Here is a 22,329-nt window from a genome sequence, read left to right as displayed (position 1 = left end):
CTCATAGTAGCATCATTGATTTATTCATTCACCCAATATTTGTTTAACACCTACTTTGGACTCACACCCATGTGATTCATGATGAGGACCTATCCATTGGAGAAGTTATGTTTATAAGGAGTCCACAGTCTCCTTTTGACATTGAAGAATCAACTCTATTACCAAGCTGTTCACAGATGCTTCTTCCTTCACATCCTTGGTACCTAACTCCTGCCAGAATATCAGTGTGCCCAGCTCCTGCCTCACAGTGTTCTTTCCTGGAGTCTCCCACAGAGCATCTGCTGGCTATCACTCAAGCCCTGGTACTAGGTTTGTAGCAGGAATTTGACCTATCTACTTCCTAGTCCTCCTATCACTGTTGCCTCTCAATTTCCTGTTAATCCTCCTCCATCTTTCATCACATCTTCTTCTCCAAACAAATCTTATTTTCATTGTGGATCTCAATAGTGCTATAGATAGCCCATCAGCTCTCACCACCCATCTTGTGATCACAGTTTGAAATGTGCCACCACAAATAACTGTTTTCCATATTAAGCAGGAGATAGAGAGATCTCATTGCCACAGAGTTTTCCTGATTTAAAACTATCAAAAAATTTTCCCTAAAAACTGTTAGATTCCTTCATATAAATGCAGCACATTTTTTTGTGTGTGTTACAGTTGGAATGATAGTTTTACAATTTAAATATGATTTTGAAAATTCTGTCATTATACCTTATTGTAATTCTGGAAGAAATTGTCTAAAATTTGTTTTCCTCTCCAAGGAGCTAAGAAATACACCTGAAATTATAAAGATTACAAAGAATAGTAGGTTAGAGTAGAAAAATAGTGGGTTAGAGCAGAAAAAAAACAGGACTAATATTGTAACATTCATATTTGAGAAAGAAAGGGGAGAGAGAAAGATTTATTTTAAGAAATTGACTCACATAGTTGATTGGACACTGACAAGCCCAAAATCTGTAGTACAAGTCATCTGCTTGGAGGTAAGAGATATAGTCTTGAGTCTTTTTTTTTAAATATATTTTTTTTAGTTGTTGATGGACCTTTATTTTATTTGCTTATTTATATGTTGTGCTAGGAATCAAATCCAGTGCCTCACACCTATGAGTCAAGCTCTCTAGCACTGAGCTATAAATCCAGCCCCTAGTTTGAGTCCTTTTTCAAGAAACTCTAGTCTTTCTTTTTACATCCATTGACATTTAATATAAGGTAACCTGCTTTATTCTAAGTCTACTAATTTAAATATTAATAACATCTTATAAAAGTACTCTCACATCATCATCGAAACTAGTGTTTACCGGAGCTGGGTATCATAGCCTAGCCAAGTTGCCACATAAAATTAATCATCACAAACAGAAAGAAAAAAAATGGAAAACTGAAGTATGAATCTATGTGAACAATTGCACAGTTATACTGATCAGATTTTAGTCAGTATCTGTTGATTGTGATGAACACGTGCAGTACTTTAACAAGTGTAAAAATAAAATCAAGGCAGAACACCATCTACATAGATAAAACTAAGAATATTACCCAGCATGAAACTTGGAAATAATTTCACTATACATCCTTTATATATGCTCATATATTTTCCATATAGGTTTGTTTGTTTCTTTGTTTATTTATTTATTTATTTTTGATAAAAACTTAGAATGATTCTTCTAGGGTCAAAATGTAAAGATCAATTTTTCAGTTTGAATTTGAAAGGTGATTTGTCTAAAAATTACCAAAAAAAAAATGGCTGTATACTAATCATAGTATCCTGGTTTAAAACAAAACAACAGTAAAACCTATGGGCAGAGAAGTGACTATAAGAAAACCAGTTACATACCTCTACATTGAGATAAAGTACTATTAAGCTACATCAGTCAAGGTATTGTCCTATTATCCATGTTGCTATGGTTTGGATGTGAGGTGTTCCCCAAAAGATCATATGTGAGACAGTATAAGAAGGTTCAATGAAGAAATGATTGAAATATGAGAACCCCAACTCAATGAGTGAATTAATCCTATAGGATTAATTGAGTGGGAACTGAAGGCAGATAGGGAGATACGGCATGGCTAGAAGAAGTGGTTAATTGGGGCCATAGCTACGGGGTATATATTTTGTATCTAGTGAGTAGAGTTTTCCTCTCTCTCTCTCTCTCTCTCTCTCTCTCTCTCTCTCTTTCTGTTTTCTGATCATCATGTGAGCTGCTTCCCTCTGCCACAGTCTTCTGCAATTATGTTCTGCCTCACTTCAAGTCCTGAACAATGGAGCTGGGTGTCTATGGATTGAAACCTCTGAAACCTTAAGTCCTGTAAATAAGCTTCTCCTCTTCTAAAACTGTTCTTGTTGGTTCTTTAAGTCACAGTCAAGGCTGACTAAAACACTGGTGAACTTATGGTTGCATCTGTCTTAGCTCCAAAATATGATACATAGGACACCATTATTATTTCCAACCATGAGAATTCATTTAACAAGAGAGTAAATGCTGACTCTTGGTGTCTAAAAGAAATAAACAATAACAATGGCAAACTGTATGGGGTTAAGTTGTGGCATGCCTGATAATTCTTAAGGGCACATATGGTTTGTTCAAAGTCACAGATCAGATTGAGCTGTGCTCGGCTTGGGGATCACTTGCTTCAGGTTCCTGACTTCCGCAAATGTCTGAGCTCAGGAGACATAAATCAAAGACAGAAACAAACAGAACTGATAAACTTTGGGGTATGCTGGTCCACCACTGATTAACAGTATTACATGACAAGACTGAAATATAAGGTTCTCAGGCAAATTTAAATTTAGCCATATTTTAATATGTAAAATTAATTTCAAAACAGATAATTTACCCAATATATCCAGTGTATTATCATTTAAACAATGCAATCATAAAATTATCACAACATTAATATATTGTTCTATTTTCACATTATGACTTTTAAATCCTGAATTTTTTACTTATATAACATCTCAGTCCATACTACCCTTAACTCAAGTGCTCAGTACTCATATGATTCTTATAACTGTTATATTGGACAACCCAAGCCTGGTCCTTCCCACCATGTTTGAGCACTGAATAAAACAAATTAAGCCTATTTCCACAATCTGGGAATTGAACATGGGTGAAGAGTATCATGTGTGGGTTAAATCTGAGGTAACTTAGAAAATAGGCAAACCTACCCATTCTAGAGAAGAACTTTTTCTGTTTTTGTTTGTTTGCTTGTTTGTTTGTTTTTACAAGTATTTATGTATTTTATCTATTTTTGATTTTTTATTGGAACATTATAATTATACATAAATGTGGGCTTCATTGTTACATATTTGTATATACACACAATATAGTAAAATAATGTAGAAGGACCTTTTTTGGAAGAATTGAGGTGCAAAATTCAGGATATCAATATAAAGCTAAGAAAGACTTTATAATTGCTTTGGTAAATTTTGGATGACCTCTGTACTTGAGCAGCTAAGAATTTAATTTGATTATTAACCAATAAGTATTGAGTGACTTTGTTCCACAGGTTGGGGTACAAAGTTGCTAATTGCTAAAGCCTATAAACCAGGCCCTCTGTGACTTAGAGCATTTATCCAAGGAATCAGAAATAAGTATGTTAACAAAAGAAAAGTATGATTAAAGATATGACATGTGCTATGGAATATTTATTTCCTATCATTTTTTTCCAAGAAAGGATATATTAAAATAACAGTAAAATCCATGCTTTAAATAGAATGGTTTAAAAGACTTCTTTCGGGAGATTTTTTTCATGACTTGAAAAATAAATCATATGACAATGATTTTGCAGTGGTGAAATAATATATGAAAGGGAACACATAGATGTGTGTCAGTGCATGCAAATAAATTAGAAGAGACTATTGTGTCTGGACATTGTGAGGAGGAGAATGATGCTGGAAAAATGAACAATAGCCAGTTTAGAAATGCAGCACAGGCCATTACTAGTTTTCATAAAGCGTGTCAAGCAGCTGTCAATAAGTTGTTCACCTTCATTTCATTTTCTCCTGGATAAAAGGGAGATGATAAATAAATTCACCTCCCATTGGTACTTCTAATGCTTTAATCAGAGACCAAATAGGAAGTTCTTAGTATATTCCTTACACATAGCAAATATTTAGTACATGTAATTTTTTCTTAATGTCTGACACTATTTTTAAGTTTAATTTTACTTGAATGCGTATGAAAGCATAAGGTAGTTTAGGTTGGGGCATGACATACTGCAATAATCACTTTAAAATAATCACAATGGCAGTTGAACAAATTTGAGGAAGATGAATCCACTATTAGAAGTATTTAAGGACTAGTTAAAAATCCTTGCAAGCAGGGTGTAGTAGCATACTTTTATAATTCCTGAGATTCAGGAGGCTGAGGCTGGAGGATAATAAATTCAAGGCAAAAATCATCAACTTAGGGAGTAATTTAGCAAGATACTGTTTCAAAATAAAAAATAAAGATTAGAATTAGATGCCCATAGTTTCGGGTGCAAGATATATATACATATATATATATATTTTTTTTTTCAATAGTCCATGTGTGATTGTTGGCTTATATTTCGATAATATTTGTAGATGTGTGGAGATGAGTGAATAAATTTGAGACCTATTTAAGGAGTAGACTTGAGGGATGGGATGTGGGTGGTATACAAAGGAATAAAATCATATATAAACTGAGTAGAATCACCTTTGGCAACCTGGCATGCCCTACTGTCTTAAGGACAGAAAACATTGCCAGCAAGTTTCTGGTTGAGTTTTTGCCAGGGAAAAATTCTGAAAGGCACCGAAGAAAAGCCAATTTGAGAGAAAGAGGAAAAACCATTATTTCCCACTCAGCAGCCTGGGGCGTAAGCATGGGTTTTGACAGATAGGAATGTGTGTACCTCTTCTGCTATTTCCCTACAGCTTTCTGTCTGGAGCTACAAGGAGTTGAGAATACTGTCAGAAGTTTCCTTGTAGTTCTGCAAATTAAGAATTTCCCCAAATCATTAATTCTTCCCAGACCTTCCCTTCTCCTCTGTTTTAGATTTCAAACTACCATTTCCCTGTATTAAATTTCTATCTAGGACATGAGTAGAAAAGAGTGGTTTCTATTTTTCTCTTAATAGACTTAATTTCTCTTCTCTCCTCATTGTTTCAATTTTAACTCTACCAATAAGAAGCAGTTGAATGAGATCTGGAAGGCGAAAGAGATAAACAGAAGTGATGATTCCCATAACAGAGGGCAGATGCATGAGGATTAGAGGAAGCAATAATCTGTAGATCCCAGGCTTTATTTTTTTCCCAACAATTTCTTATTGAGTGTCATAAATATCTCTGATTTTTGACATTTTCCTACAATAATTTTTTGATTCCCTGAAAAATTAAAAAAAAATTTCTTAGATTTTTCAAATGAAATTTTCCAATATTCTTATGCCTTTATTTCCTTAAATTAAATGTTATCTCATTTGATTTACATGCAGTCACAGCAATGAAACTTCAATAAACAAAGCCCTCACTCCTGAAACTTATGTTTAGCTACCAGAAGATTCAGATACAGAGTAAGAAAATTATGCATCTGGGTTTTAATTACCAACAGTAAAATTTTCAATGTGTGTTTTAAAATATTTTTTAAAATATCTATGAGAAATATGGACTTCATGGTAGTGTTTTAATAAAGTATATATGTTTTGGATGTTCATAATTGGAATTCACCAGTTGATTCCTTAAGTTAAAATTATAAATATATTTGATAGAAAGCTATTGTTGAATTTTATACTTTGAAACTGTCCGTGACTTTGATTAAAAAGTAAAAGATATGTTATAGTATCATCAGATGTAATAAAGCTGAGAAATTGAATGACTAGATGGTATGCTGTTCAAGAGTCTCTTCATCTTGCAATTTTAGCCAGTTTACTACTTGTGTTTTGACACTTGTCAAATCAAAATCTTCAGCTAATTTTTAAGAAGTTGTAAAGGATTTTTCACTGGTTTGGTACATTTTTCCAAGTTTGACATAGACTGTATAAAAATAATGTTGGTATAAATCCATGCAGTATAAGGGCATGATAACATTTCAACTGCCACAGTTCATTTAATTCTTATTAACTTGAAATAGGAGGTGTCTATGACCCAAAAAGAATAGTCCTGTGTCTCCGTCCAAATTTAAGCCTTCTTCTTTTTTGGATAAGTGAATTTCATAAGGATAATTTATATTATCCTAAGCGTCTAATTTATGCTTTCATTGATCACCTATTGAGCACAAAGCTCAGTACTATGCTCTATGATTATTAAAGAGATAACTTTTTGGCATGATGAATTAGGACCAATTCAGAAAGGAGTAACATATATGAATACAATAATCAAAGCCAACCAGTGATAAAAATAAAAGTTAAGTAACCACTCTGTCTTCATATGTACTACAAAGTGTCACTATGGGACTCTGTAAATGAAATGACTTGCATTTAATCCCTTTTCTAAATGTACTTTTTGATACATTTAGAAGTTTCTGAAAAAGTGCATGTGGATGGAGATAGTGCTTTAACATTATTCCAGGATATAATTTCTTGGCATCAATTCTGATATCTAGTAGACTAATCCAGCTATGTTTCAAAATAAAATTGCCCATAAGGATCTTGTAGTTACATCCTGACAAATTTATGCTTTAGAAAATTTTTCTATAATTCTTTAGTAAAACATTAAACCCACTTTACTGTTAAATTATATAAGAAAAAAAATATGATCTACAGGCTTTTGCTTTAAATAAATGTCAGGGGTGGCCACTACTAAAAAAAGATCTGTATCTTATGAGAAGTACTGTGTATGATAATCACTCCACAGAATGTGTCCATTCAAAGAAATGGCTGCACTGGGAGAGATTATGGATGAAATGTGGAGTTATATGCTAAAAATCTAGGTTACTTCAAAGTCATATACTCCTCTTTAACCAAGCCAAGTTAGAGCACACAGGAAGAGCAAACTAGTTGTGTAGAAACCTCCTCTTTAAGACATGAAAATACCGTGGACCAAAGAATAAAAATGTCATTGCTGTAGGAGTATACCTCATCAGAGTTTTCAACAATACTTTTCTGGGTAAGAAAAGCTGTGAAAATAATAAAATTATTCCTATATTTCTGTAATAAAATATCTGATATTTATCTTAAGGCATATTTTCTAATTTTATCTCAAAAACATCCCAGTTATATAAAACAATAATTTCAATGAATTCCTATAAAGTCACTAATATAGACATAGGGAGGTTTGATAATCTGATTTTCCACCGTTCAAGTCTATCCTCCTCTCTCAGATGTTATGATAATCAATTTTGCACATGAATAAACTGATAGGGGTTTAAAATCATTACCACATAACTGATAGAGTCAGTATCAGAACCTGGCCTCCACAGCATTATCCAGACAGACTCTAAGCCATGTTGTTTAACACTTGGGACATTGAAAATAAATAATTATTTTAAGCACTGGAGTACCAAAATATCCTGTAAATATATTGGGTTTTCAAAGAGTGACTTCAAATACAGATTGTAAAGGTGGCCAGTGAGATAGCTGCCTGATTTTATAATTAAAGTTTTATTGGAAAAAAAAACTATGTTTGTTAATTTATGTGTTGTCTATGGCTTTGTTGTGTATATTCAATCAGAACTGAATAGTTTCAATTGGGACCATATGTACAGTAGACCTTAATTTATATTATCTTATCCTTTGAGATAAGGTTTTCTAGCCACTGTCCTAGAATTCCCAAGTCACAAAACACTTCAAATCACGGCACAACAATGATGTAAAGTCTACAGGACTAAAGTCATAGAGTGTGTTCATTATCTAAAAATTGTCCATATTTTCTACTGGTGTCCATCATTGATTATGCCTATTTCAGAGAAACTTATATATAACTTTACACAGAATTCCCATTTTATTTTATTTTATTTTTCAGTAATGCCTCCATTACTAACTCTAACCTAACTCTGGGACCTTATACATGCAAAGTAACCTCTCTGCAAATGAACTATACCCACATCCCGGAAATGATCATTTAAGGTCAGACTTAAATGTATTTGGAAAACAAATCAATTAGAATGATGAACATAGTGATTTTAGAATGCAGAATATTATTTAAACATTGGTGCATATTACCTAAGTCCTAGTTAATTTTGAGATAATAAGAATATAAAATAATTTAGCTAAAGAAAAAAAAAGAATCAGAAAAATAGTAAGAAATTGATTGCTTCATAATTAATTTGATAAATCTAGGTCATATTTGTCCAGGTATATTGATGTATAAAAACTGATAATATTGAATATTTTATATAAAAAAATCTAGAAAGTTGATTTCATGAAGTTTTTCCTACAGTATTGTTATGCTATGATTGTTTTCTCTTGCAAACCAATAAGTTAACTCTGTCACAATTTTATGGACATTGGCAAAAAAACATGAAAGTTGAAGGTCAGAAGCACCAGAGTTTATTACATAAAGCAAGAGAAGCAGCCACAGTGTTTGTCTTGGTGCCAATTTCCATCCACAATTTCACAGAGCTGTGGGTGGTATCTGCTCATGCATTGATTTGTATTTTAGAAGAGGAACCCTGAGTTTAAGAAATATGAATCTTTTATATTAGGTAGTAAACATGACTGTCCTTTGTTTCTATGGGAGATGCGTATAAGAAAACTGGACTTAAGCTCTTGATTTTAACACTGTCCCTATTTCCCTCTCCCAACATTTTCACATCACATCATTGAAAAATGGCCCAAATAAAGAACAGTTTCCCTGCACACAAATTACATATGGACATGAGCATGCCAAGCAGAACTGCTGTGTATGCCTTGTTGAAGATATAATGGTATTTTTATATTTTTGTTTTTATACGTACACTATGTATTGATTATCCACTTATATAACTAGGTGTGATGCTTTCAAAATGAATCATTGATGCTTTTTCTCGTCAGTAAATTTCTAGTAACCAAAGTTTTTCAATGACTTTCATTTTTGAAATTAAAATTTGGGGAGATAATTCTGATACCAGCACCAAAAGGAAAATACTTGGGAGATGTAATGTCCACACTTACAAAAATAATAAATAATGAGCAAGCTGCAAAATGATGACTGTTCTTAAACCCACAAGAGAACTGAGGATTCAAGGAGAAATGACACCTAGAGGTTTCCATAGTTTGGAGGAGGATAAAATCCAATAGAGCTGGGACCTGCTTCTCTGGAGGGAAGTTCCTTTTTGCCTAGATTAGGACAAGTGGCCTTAGGCTAGGGTGGACAGCAGTGAGAAGGAAATTCCTATGTCTTGCAATCATTGAAGGTTTCACTTAAGGAACTGGAGAAAGTTTTCACACTGAAAGAGATAACAACATCAAAAATAAATAAATAAATAAATAAACAAAACCTTGAATTCCTAGCAGTGGAACAGGAAAAATAAGCATTGGGAAAATACATCCAGAATCTTTTCCTGGGCGTATCCAGAGCAGCTTGTCTTCCTAGGCCCATAGTAAGCCAAGGCTTACTTTCCAGATAGAAGACTTAACCATGTACCCCACTTATGGGTCAAGGCATTTGCCTCCCACTACCCCACCAGCTTGATGCTCACATAAGGGCATAGTGGAGCTAAGAAATAGTTGTGAATGCTACATTGTGGGACACAGGACTTATAAAATATATCAGTCATAAACTGAGACCTAATTATAATGTTAGATAATGTTTCACCTCTCTTTCAACCCATCATCACATTACCATAGGTCCAGTAAAAAACAGTGGATCATAGATGAAATTATTGTAAGCTTGATCTCTATGTAAGGAGACAAATGTCACCTTGGGAATCTCAAGTAATGAACAGACACCACAACAAACATGACTGATAATAATCCAAATATACATGTCATTACTGTATTTATTGATTTTTAAATTTGTTCTAATTAACTGCACATGAGTGTAGAATGCATCAAAGTGCATCTCATTCATAGGTGGAGTATTTATAGATTCATTTGCAGTGCCCAGAGCTTTACACATGAAAGGCAAGAACTCTACCGCTGTTACACCCTTAGCCCTTGGTCAACACTTAAAAAGTACATGCCACAAATAAAATAACAGATCTTAGAGCAGTGGTATAAAATATATATACAATATCTTATATTATTCATCTTAAGTATAATAACTTAAAAATTAGGAGTTGGGAAAAGATAAACCATGGTAATATTTAATCACCAAAAGTTGAAGTTGGTATATTAACTGCAATCAAATTGGACTTTGGAACAAGGACTTATGTAAAAGTGATATGGATATATTATATATGGTTTTATAATTAAATATTGTTGAATACTTATGTAATGAAGGAGTCAATTATTCAAGATGTTAAAACCTTAATATATATTCAGCTAATAAGACAATATCAAAAAATGTGGGGCAAAACCTGATAATCTGGAAAGGAAACAGACATATCCACCTAAGAGCTGCTTCCCTGATAGTGAGCAAATTCTGAAAAACTCATTCTAAGTTGAAAATATTGTCAACCAAATATGTGTGTAAAGACCTCACCTGCTGAACAGTACTGTTTTAGTCTAGGCTACCTGAAATGTGGCAGGTATGTTTCCATTAGCCTTCAGCTGTCTCACAAAATGCTTATTTTATAATAAAGGGTTTAATCAATATTACATGTAATTTATTGAACAGTATACTAAAAGTGAAATAAAGAATGATATTTATCCATATGCATTTCACACACCCATAAAGTAAAAATATTGTTGAGAACCATTGTAAATCAGGAACCACATATTTAATGCAAGATATCAGTACCCTCTTTCATCAGGTGAAGTTCAAACATGCAAAATATAAGTTATGATATAGTTGCTATGGACAGTAGAATTATTTAATTTGCTCTGATTGACAATTATAGAATGTTACTTCCAACAGTAGCAAAATATATATTCATCCTGAGCTTCCATGAAACATTCACTAAGATAACTTGCATGCATTCTTGATTATTAAAAACAAAGCAACAAATTTTAAGACATAGGAATTCTATAAGAATTTGTTCACATACCAAATTATATTAATAGACAAGTCAGGATAGAAAAAATAGTTGCAATATTGTTAAATATTTGTAGAACCAAATTTTTTTTTCTAAATCTCACATGGGTCCAAGGAGAAGACTTGAAAATTAAATAGATATTTGGATTAACTGTAAAATAAAATTAGAACTTATAGAGACTCAGGGGAGACAGCAATGGATGCTCAGAGTGAAATATGTAGCACAAAATTCATATGTTAGAACAGATGAATGATCTAAAAATCAATATTGTAAGCTTCCACTTTAAGAAACTGGAGAAGGAGCAGTTTAAGCCTAAAGCAAGTAAAAAGAAAAAAATAAAGAAAGAAGTCATAAAAGTCAGAAGAGACAACAATGAAATTGAGACACAGAAACAGCTGCAGCAGCCAGTGAAATCAGCAGCTGCTTTCTTGAAGAGATCAAGATGATGATTCCATCTCTAGTTTGGCCAACTAGGCAGAGAGAGAGAGAGAGAGAGAGAGAGAGAGAGAGAGAGAGAGAGAGAGAGAGATGGGCGGGAGGTACACAGAGAGAAACAGACATAAAATATTAATTTTCAGAAACAAAAGAGTGGTGGTAAGCATTAATAGATGATCTTGTAAGCAAAAAAAAGGGGGGGGGCAGAGGTAATAGAAAGAACAACTGTATATGATAAATAAGATAAAATAGAGAAGGTAATTGAAATTCATACAAAGAAAAACAGACACTCTGTATAGGTTTGTATCCACTGATAAGGTGAATGAACAATTAACCTTACAAAAATGACTACACCAAATCCAGATGGTTCCACGTGTGAATTTTATCAAACTTTACAGAAGGGATCTCAACTCTTTGTGATCTTTTCCAAAAACATCAAAGCTGAAGGAAAACCTCCCTTCTGTGAGGCCAGCAGTACTGTAATGTCAAAGCCAGACAAAAACAGTGTAAGAAAGATTAACTACCGATGAGCGTATCTGCTGAACAAGAAAGTGAAAATCCTAAATATTATGTTAGCAAATCAATGTAGTAAAGTAAATATTAGCCAAACAGTTTATAAAAGAACTAGACACTCTAGTCAAGGAGGATTTATTCCAGTTATGTAAGTCTGATTCAGCATTTGAAAAATCAATTCACACAACTTACCACATCAGCAAGTTTAATACACACACACACACACATATGACCGACATCATTCATAATGCAGACACTGGATTCTTGCACTTTGTTGGCAAAAGGCAGGGGTTTCTCCACACTACTACTCAATATCTCATTGCAATCTCTATTTACTATAGTTTACAATAAAATAAACTATCATACAGCCTTATTAAAATAATTTTTAAAAACTTCATTCATTGATGATATAAAAATTTTTTAGGTAATTAAAAACAGCAAACAATAAATTCTCGAATTAATGAGAAAGATAGTAAAGGATCAGCATACAAAATTACTGTATAAAAGTCAATTAACTTTTTATAGAAGAATGCCAAACAATTGGAAGTTGAAATATACATACATTAATGTGTATACTAGCAACCAATACAATCAAAATCCTTAAGTATAAAGTTTAGAAAACTTGGAAATCTAAGAAATCAAAGATATAAATAAGTGGAGAGAAGTGGTTTGCTCATAGAATAGAGGACAGTATAATTAAGATGTCAATTCTTCTTAATTAGGTATGTACATTCAATGCAATTTCAAGACAAACTTCGGTAAGCTATTTTGTAGATAAGGACAAATTATTCTAAAATTTGTATGGAAAACAAAAGATCTGTAAAAGCCAATACATACTAAAGAGGTTAAATAAGTTGAAGGACTCACTTTCCCCAATATCAAGGCTTGCTTTAAAACTATAGTAATTGAGGTAGCAGGGCATTACCATAGATTGATGGAACAGAATGAAGAACTCAGACCTCATTCACATAAGCACAGTCAAGTGATCTTTGAGGAAGGGTCAAGAGGATCTCAATGGAAAATAGGCTTTTCAACAAATGACATTGGAACAATACCATCTCTAAACGCAAAATAAAAATAATAATAATGAATCTAGAAATGCATTAAACTATCTGCAAAAATTACACCTTAAATGCAAACCCCAAACTTGAAACTTTTCTAGAATAAAATGTTGGGTGGAAGTATTTTTGAATTTGGGTTTTCTGGTGCATCTTTAAATGTGATGCTAAAAGTATGATCTGTGAAAGAATAAAAATATAATAAGTTGTATATTATTACAATAAAATATTCTACATCAAAACAGTACCATTTAAGACAATTAAAAGAATAATTACAAAATGTGTTAAAATATTTGAAAAACACACATGATAAAAAATAATTGTCTAAAATACACTAAAAACACTGAAAACTCAATCAAAGAAGGCAAATAAGCAAATCAAAATGTGAGAAAAAGATCTGAACAGACATATTGAAAGAGATATACAGTTGGTATAATTACCATTTGAAAGAATGTTCAATACCACTCATTGGGAAATGCAAATTAAGACAATTATGAGATATAATTATGAGATATAACTACATTTATTAGGATGGCTAAATCTTAAAAGTATACCAACAGCAAATGCTGATGGAGTTGCAGAGCAAGGAGAACATTCCTTCACTGTACAGTGAGGAACTCTAACTGGCACAGCCATTTGGAAAACCATTGGCATCTTAGTAAACTAAACTGTCCTATCACATGATCACATCATCATACTCCTCAGTATTTACCAACTGATTTGAAAGTGGATGTCCACAAAGAAATCTACAGGGAAATGTTTATATCAGCTTTATTCAAAATCATCAAAAGGGCATTTTTGGAGGCCCTAAATGCACACTGCTAAGTGAACCAGCAAGTCTAAATAGGCTATGTTGTATGATTCTAATGATATGACATTCTAAAAAAGGCAAAACTACAGAAAAGGCAATGTGACCAATAGCTTCCAGGTATTTGGTGAAAGGAAAGGATGACTGAGTAAGTGAAATACAGAAAAATTGAAGACAATGAAAATTTTCTCTACAAAACTGTATCTGAGGAAACCTGACCCAAGGATATCTCAAATTCAATTGACACCATTCCCATAGAACAAACTTTAATATAGTAAAATTAAAAATATTTCAGAGGAAAAATATATTTCAGAGGACAAGGGAATTCTAAAATGGAATGCAGAACATTGTAAAACAATGTTATTTGTGTTAAAAATGCATGAAAACACCACACAGAAAGCAGGAGTCCAAGGTGCTGAGTTAAGTACACTTTGGAAATGAGCAGATTCTATAAAACTAAGGCCAAATGAGAGAAACTGTACAAAAGCCCTGACATCCAGTTGACTACATTTTGTCCCACATGGTTATCAGTACTGACATAAACATAAATGCTAATTGAAATCAAATACCAAGAAAAGGAATGGCAGAGGTTAGATACCAGACATTTCACTAAAATATGGAAAAATTTATGAAACACATCAATATCACTTTTAACTACCATTAAAATGAAACTTTAGAAGCAAAAGATTAGTAACAAATAAATATTTCTAAATATATATTTTCACCTTATTATGCTTCTATTGATAGTTGGAGGACACTTTGGGACACATTGTCTTACAAAGTAGTTTTGAAAATGTTAAGGTTAACTATATACTACTTTGCTCCAAAGGCTATCCACCATTGCTTAGTATTCCTAACTAGTATCTCTTGACTCTTCTATTAGTAATGCAAAGCAGTATAGGTTTGTTATTTAGAAGTTCATTAATATTCTGATCTTCTCCAATCTACAGCAATGTCTTAAGGCAAAGGCTAATTGTAAAAGCCACATCTCAGATCGTTTGTACTTGAATTAAGAAACCACCTGGAAGAAGAAAAGCATATTGAATTGCTTTATAGAGGTGATGCTGTTGTTGAGATTCTTATGTCTCAGTGGGACCATGGCCATGTTTAACATATTTAATACTTTGCAACATTCTACCTTTCAGAAAAGCAATTAGAGATCATAATGGAATACTCTGATTAACTTAATGCTGTATACAGTATAAAAATAAGTGGAAATTATTAGGAAAGGGAAAATTGAGTCTGAAATCTGCCTCAGGGAGTAGTGTATGTGCGACAGAAAGGAGCATTTAGCCTTTAGAATTGTGCAGCATGTGGCAGAACAAGACTCAGAGTGGAATGGATAGCTCTGCCCTGGTAATGTTCTTTGAGTTCAAATCCCAAGGTTCCACAGGCTTTGCGCAACCAATTTGGTTAGAATAGAGAACACATTATGTAGAAGCAAATAATTTACAAGGGCAGAGACCCTTCCACAATCTGGAAATATTAATGCAATAGTGATTCACTTGTAAAGCCGAAGCAAGCTCTTAGTGTAGTTATATCTACATATTTAATAAATTTATTATTCAATGCATATTAGTATTGGAAACAAATAACAGACAATACTGGAAGCATTAATAAATTTAGGACCTTAATGTAATAAGACATGCTCTGTGTGTTAGTGCTAGTTCCCTGTGCATATTCAATTGTGTTCTCTTCCTCTGAAAAGTTGACAGTAATGTTTGCTTTGGCACAAAATAGAGAAAGGTCCATATTCTTTAGTCTCAGCAGAAATGGGCAGCAGGCCCCCCTTCTGGGACAGATGAGGCGGATGAATTGTCTACTGTGTCTTGCCAGACTGAGGCCAAGTTGCAGTTCAGCTCCAAAGGGACAAGATATTTTAATTACCTGCTTTAGATCACAGTCATGATTTGATGCTGATAACTTCTATGGTGCTCTAATATTTTTTCAAAAATATTACCAAGGAAGGATTTTAGATTAATTGCTTTCTACCATGCAGAGAAGAAAAAATATGGGGAGCCGTCACTTAAACATATTTGCCCTTTGGAAACGTGTCTAGCGCCTAATTCATTCTGATTTTTGTCCATTGCACGTTTCTTATTTGAATAATCTGTATGTGTTTTGCCCCTCCATTAGATCAGAAGACATTTTGAAATAAGAAATTTCAAGAAAAGACCCCAATTAAATTTACTTATATTGTTTGAAGATGTCCACATTAAAAATCCAGGCTATATTTGAATATGTGTTAGAGGATAAAAAGTAAAATCACTCACTCTACAGATATGCAAAAACATAGAGCCTCATTATTTTTTTAGTTCATCCAAACTTCTTATATCCCCCTTCAGTCATTTTCCAGTAATTCAGTGTCTATTGTATAAATATAGACTCACACTATTTATCCTTTGCCTTTGCTACACTGTCCACAGATGCCCTGGCTATAGGGATCGTAACTGCCAGTACCCACAGGCAAATCATCCTTACTTCAATTCCAACTGATACTGAGAGTGTTTTCAGTTTGGAGCATGAGTTCCATTCATTATTTGTCCTGGGCACCTGCCAGGACACTTCTACTTGGTAAGGTCATTTGTATTAGGATTCTACAGAGAAGCAGAACCAGTAAAATATATATCTCTCATGTGCACACTGGGAAACCAGGAGAGCCATTGACTTGGTTCTGCTACAATCTAAAAGCCAGGGAAAGGTGCAGGTGCAGCAGGAAGGTGCACAGGAGTAAGTCCCAGAGTCTGACATCCTGAATGCCAGGCTCCAGTATCTGGAGGGTAGGATCAGCAGTGATATCTGAGGTGAAGGAGAGAGAGAAAAAACAGAGAGAAAGAGAGAGGGAGAGGGAGAGGGAGAGAGATGGGGAGAGAGAGAGAGAGAGAGAGAGAGGGAGAGGGAGAGGGAGAGGGAGAGGGAGAGAGAGAGAAAGCGCACGAAGCATGAAAGCGAGCAAGGGGGATTTGCTCTTCACCCACTTTGTTCTCTTCAGGCCCTCAGTGTACTGGATTGATGAGGACGGATGGTCTTTACACATTCTACTCATTAAAGTATCATTATCTTCCAGAAGAAGCACCCCTCTCCCACTGCTCCCCCCTACAAAACAAATAATTTTACTAGCCCTCTGGGCATCCCTTAGCTCAGTCAAGTTGAAACAGAAAATTAACCACCAAACTTTCCAGCCATGGAGCACCACAGCTGATTCTGGACCCTCTGTGAAACAAGGGAGAGTTCAAGGACACTCCTAAAGCATTTCAAAGCCAAGGGAGAAGTAAGGCATGCATGTCACATTCTCTTTCTTGACTATGGAAGCCCATTTAAGTCTTGGCCACTTGGGTGGCAGACTCCCATAAAATTTAAAGTGGAAAACAGGACAAGGCTAATTCTCTTCCCAGTGTTTGGTGGAAGTATTTTATACTGGATTCACTGAATTTTGTCTCAGTGGGAGTAAGGAAAATTTGCTCTGACGTCAGTTTTTGTCTGCCTTACTTTGTTGACATGCCAAGCTTTTAATCTGTGTGTCTGACTTCCCCCCCCCCCACACACGGGGGAGACAGAGGGGAATGAATACAGTGCTCTACCACTAAGATACATCCCTGACCCTTCTTTTAAATTTATTTATTATTATTCTGAGACAGGGTCTTTCCTAAGTTACTGAGGCTGACTTTGAACTTGGTTTCCTCCTGCCTCAGCCTCCTGAGTCACTGGGATTACAGGTGTGTGCCACTGTGTCTTGATTGAAAATTCTTTAAATTGTTAGCTTCTGAGAGTATTTTCTAACTATGATATAAAAGATATTTAAAATGGTGTTCCACTTTTAGGTATAAAGTTTAAATCCCTTGACTATCTTCCAAAAAGCTGAAAAATTCTATATTGGCAGGCCAATTCTTTATTTGTACCTGGTCCTTTACAGCCACATCTCCTTTAGGTCATTTACTATCTCTAGTTAGTAAAGATGATGGTCACATATATATAAATACCAAAGGATAAACACATCTTTATATTTCAAAGGCATACACACACACACACACACACTCATATAAACATGTATACATATAAGTCACACATTTATAATAGTAGTAAAAAAGAATAGAAATTTTCTTATAATATTCAGTCTTTATCAGCATAGTAATGTAAACAAAAATACTTGCTATATAAAAGAATAAAGGTGAGTTATAAAACAAATAGAACTTTTAATATTGCAAAGTAAAGGGAAACAACCAGAAACAATTTTGCTCCATCTCCCCAAAAGGATCTCATGAATTTTTTATTTCTCTTAAAAAATAAATCAGACTTAAGTTAATTTGTTGTAATGTGTAAATGTTGAAACTCTATTAAAAATTTATGCATTGGTAAAATAGAAAATATCATATTACTAATAATAATATAATGATAATCATATACTCATCTATCAAACCTTTAAGAAAACCAGCCCTATATAGGTCTTCCAGCGAGTTTTTTCAAAAAACATAAATTAAAATGCACAATTCATTAGAAATAAAAATTTAATTGAATTTTAAGCTACACCAGAAAACTTCTCTGTAGGATTGCATTACTTAAAATGAGAACATGTTGATAGGGCTCTCAGGATGTCAACAAGGTACTATTAGGATGAGAACATTGTTTAATATGCCCTTATATTGGGAGCATAGTTTGGAAAACTGAACCATATTAGGGGAATTCTAGGAAATGGATCTGCCTTCTCACTACTGAGATACACACACACACTAAGATACATCATATATAACCTGCTAGGTATGGCCTGTGTGCACCTCACTAATATATTTGCATGCTTAGATAGGGTCATGGAGGTGATTAGGTTAAGAGGTTGGAACCCTTATGCATGCAAGTAGTCTCCTGATATAAGAAAGCCTAGAGAACTGTCTTGCCTTTTACATTAACTGAGAGCTCAGCCAGGAGTTGCCTCATGTGAGCCAGATGCATTCAGATCTTCACCAGACAGGAATCACCAGTGCCTGATGTTGGAGTTTCTGGCCCCAAAAATATGAGAAATAAATTTCTGTTGAAAAGCTACCTGATTTATGTTTTTGTTTGTTTGTTTTTGTTACAAAGTTTGAACTAAGACATTCTCCTACCCAATTTAGAAAAACATGGTTCTCTAATTGTTGGAGATGTTAAACATTCTTTCATATATTTGTTGATTGATTGTATATCTTCTTTTGAGAAGTGTCTATTCATTCACTTTCTTGGCCCATTTATTGATTGCGTTATTTGTTTTAACAGTGGTAAGATTTTTGAGTTCTTTATATATTCTAGCGATTAGTGCTATATCTGACGTGTGTGTGATAAGAATTTGTTTACAATTAGTAAACTCTCTATTCACCTCATTGATTGTTTCTTTTGCTGAGAAGAAGCTTTTTAGTTTGAATCCATCCCATTTATTGATTCTTGATATTAAATCTTATGCTATAGGAATCTTGTTAAGGAAGTTGGGGCCTAATCTGATATGATGAAGATTTAGGCCTACTCTTTCTTCTAATAAACTTGATATCTGGTTTAATTCCTAGGCTCTTGATCCACTTTGAGTTGAGTTTTGTGCATGGTGAGAGATAGGGGTTGCAAATCAAACTACTCTAAGATTTCATCTCACTCCAGTCAGAATGGCAGCTATTATGAATGTAAACAACAATAAGTGTTGGTGAGGATGTGGGAAAAAAGGCACACTCATACATTGCTGGTGCGATTGCAAATATGGAAAGCAGTATGGAAAATCCTTGGAAAACTGGGAATAGAACCACAATTTGACCCAGCTATCCCACTCCTTGGTCTATACCCCAAAGACTTAAAAACAGCATACTACAGGGACACAACCACTTCAATGTTTATAGCAGCATAATTCACAATAGCTAAACTGTGGAACCAACCTAGATGCCCTTCAGTAGATAAATGGATAAAGAAAATGTTGTATATATACACAATGAAATATTACTCAGTATTAAAAGAGAATAAAATCATGGCATTTGCAGGTAATGAATGGAATTGGAGAAGATAATGATAAGTGAAGTAAGCCAATCCCCCCAAAACAAATGTCAAATGCTTTCTCTGATTTAAGGATGCTTATTCATAATATGCTGTGGGGGGTGGGGGAATGGGAAGATTAAATGAACTCTAGATTGGGCAACGGGGAAAAGGGGAGGGAGGGGAAAGGAGGGAGCATAGGTGTAGAAAAGACAGTGGAATTTGATGGTCGTCATTACCCTAAGTACACGTATGACGACACGAAGGATGTGACTCTACTTTGTGTACAACCAGATATGAAAAATTGTGCTCTGTATGTGTAATATGAATTGTAATGCATTCTGTTTATATATAACAAATTAAAATTAAAAATAAAGATATTGTGTGTCCACATAAAACTGAAAAGTAAATATTTAAAAGTTAATGACAGAAAAAAAACATGGTTCTCATAAGTATGAAAAGGAAATGTACATGTGTGAATATATGAACACAAACATTCTTTACATAATCTCATGCATAGTGTATAATGTTTCAAGAGTGGAAAACCAGTGTAATCCTGTGAGGACTCTGGTTACTTTAGACTTCAAATAGGATGCTTTATTAGCAAGACATACTGAGAAAATACTTTCTTATATTGATTTTGCAAACCAGTCAAAATTTCTTATTTGCCTTTTGCAAATTTTTAATCAAAATTACAAATTCAAAAAAAAATCAACAGTCTAAGTCCAATAGGTTATAATTCTACCCACCCCCTCTAATTTGGGGGATGGTTAAGTTTCTCAGCATATTAATTTCATATCACCACCATCCATTTTCCTAACACACAGTTACCCATTTTCACACAGTATGGAACGTTCTCCATTTTTTGATTTACTTTTATCCTGAGTGGTATTGTGCTAAAGGAATCAACAGACCTGTCTGGAGTCTGGAATCATCCATGTTGTGAGCTACTCTGTCTTTCACTCAAGAAGGGCTTTACTTTCTGTGGTAGAGATCATGCAGTCTTGATATTAGAAGAGGGAAATGAAAGAAACATGTTGAACTTCTTATTTTGCTTTAGTTGTTTGGACAGAGATTGCTGTTCAGAAGTAACTCAGGGAATGAGGTCTGTTTGTGGAATCTTACTTTTGTTATTTAACAACATCAAAAGAATTTGCAAATTCTGACTCTCTATGGTCACTTCTGAGTGTCTGAATCTCAAAGGTCAATGCTAATGCTTGTTCCTAGTTGAGGTTTAAATTGTGGAAAAAAAGAAAAAAATTAAACAAAGCTAGTGTAAGTGCAAATAATGCAACAGAAGCCCAAACAGAACTAAGGTAACAGAAGAAGCAGGAGTCCACGGTGAAGGAGCACAAAGGGGTGCCAGTTTGTTTGAATTCTCCAACATAAATTTAATGGAGCTTTTCTCTACTCTTTCTTATCTAATAGTTTGTCTGTGACTCAAGAAAACATAAAAAATTAGATGAAAATATTTCCTTGTACGCCTTTGTGGAGAGATAATTATCATAGAAAAGAAAACGACATTTTCAGTGAATTAATATTTTGGACATGTATGCTAATGCATTCTATATAAGTTATCTAACAAAAAACATCATTGAGTAATGAGAGTTTTTTTCTGTACCTACAGAGGTTCTGAGTATGTCATTTCTGTGGGTAATTAGCAGCAATATGAATGATACATAATACTAATGAAAAAGAAAATGTTTGGCACTCAATATTAGTGATAGAAATTGAACTTCTGCAAAGATAATGTAAAAATGAGAAGATGTGATTTGAAAAAGCTACTGGACTCATGGCTGTGCATATATGATATCTAAGCAGTGATAACATATAAAGTAATAAAAAAACATCATTGGCCACCAAGTATAAAGTCCCTTGGTTTCTGGGGAGCTCATGTGAAATGGAGAGCCAGTGCATTGGGATGGCTAAAGGTCTGCAGTCAGATCTTACTTGTCTGAGTTTGCATTTCAACTGTGCCACCTGTTAGGTGTGTAACCTGACCTGACCGCCTAGTTAGTCTGTTTGCATACAAGTTTCCTTGTTAGTACCCTGTGGGTAATAACCATATTTTCCTTGTTATATGAGATGACATATTAAAACACTTAGAACAGAACTCAGAATTGTAACTGCTTAAAAAGAGTGACAGATCAATAGGCCAGTTTTGCCTGATGTATTCAGGGGGAAATAAAAAGAGCGGGGCGGGGACGGTAGAGAATACAAATGATTTTATTTTTACATAATTTCCCTTTTGATGCAGTAGCATAAGTCGGTAAGGACCAGTAAGAATCAGAGACACCTTTGTGAAGCCTGGAGGGAAACCTGTCTGCAATGACATCTCACCCTGGCTGCATCCTCTCCCTGCACCTCCAAGTGTGCCTCATCATTTATCAGCTAGGATGCAGGTTATCCATCCTGTTAAGGTTCTATGGAGCATTTATCACCTAGCAGTCAACGTGGAGAGGCACAGTGGAGCTACTTGTATAGTAGATGCTACCTGGATAACATGTTTGATGTTGATTATTTACTTAGTGTTCAA

Source organism: Callospermophilus lateralis, chromosome 17 (assembly GCF_048772815.1).
Source record: "Callospermophilus lateralis isolate mCalLat2 chromosome 17, mCalLat2.hap1, whole genome shotgun sequence".
Taxonomy (NCBI): Eukaryota; Metazoa; Chordata; class Mammalia; order Rodentia; family Sciuridae; genus Callospermophilus; species Callospermophilus lateralis.
This window is presented reverse-complemented; position numbering follows the sequence as displayed.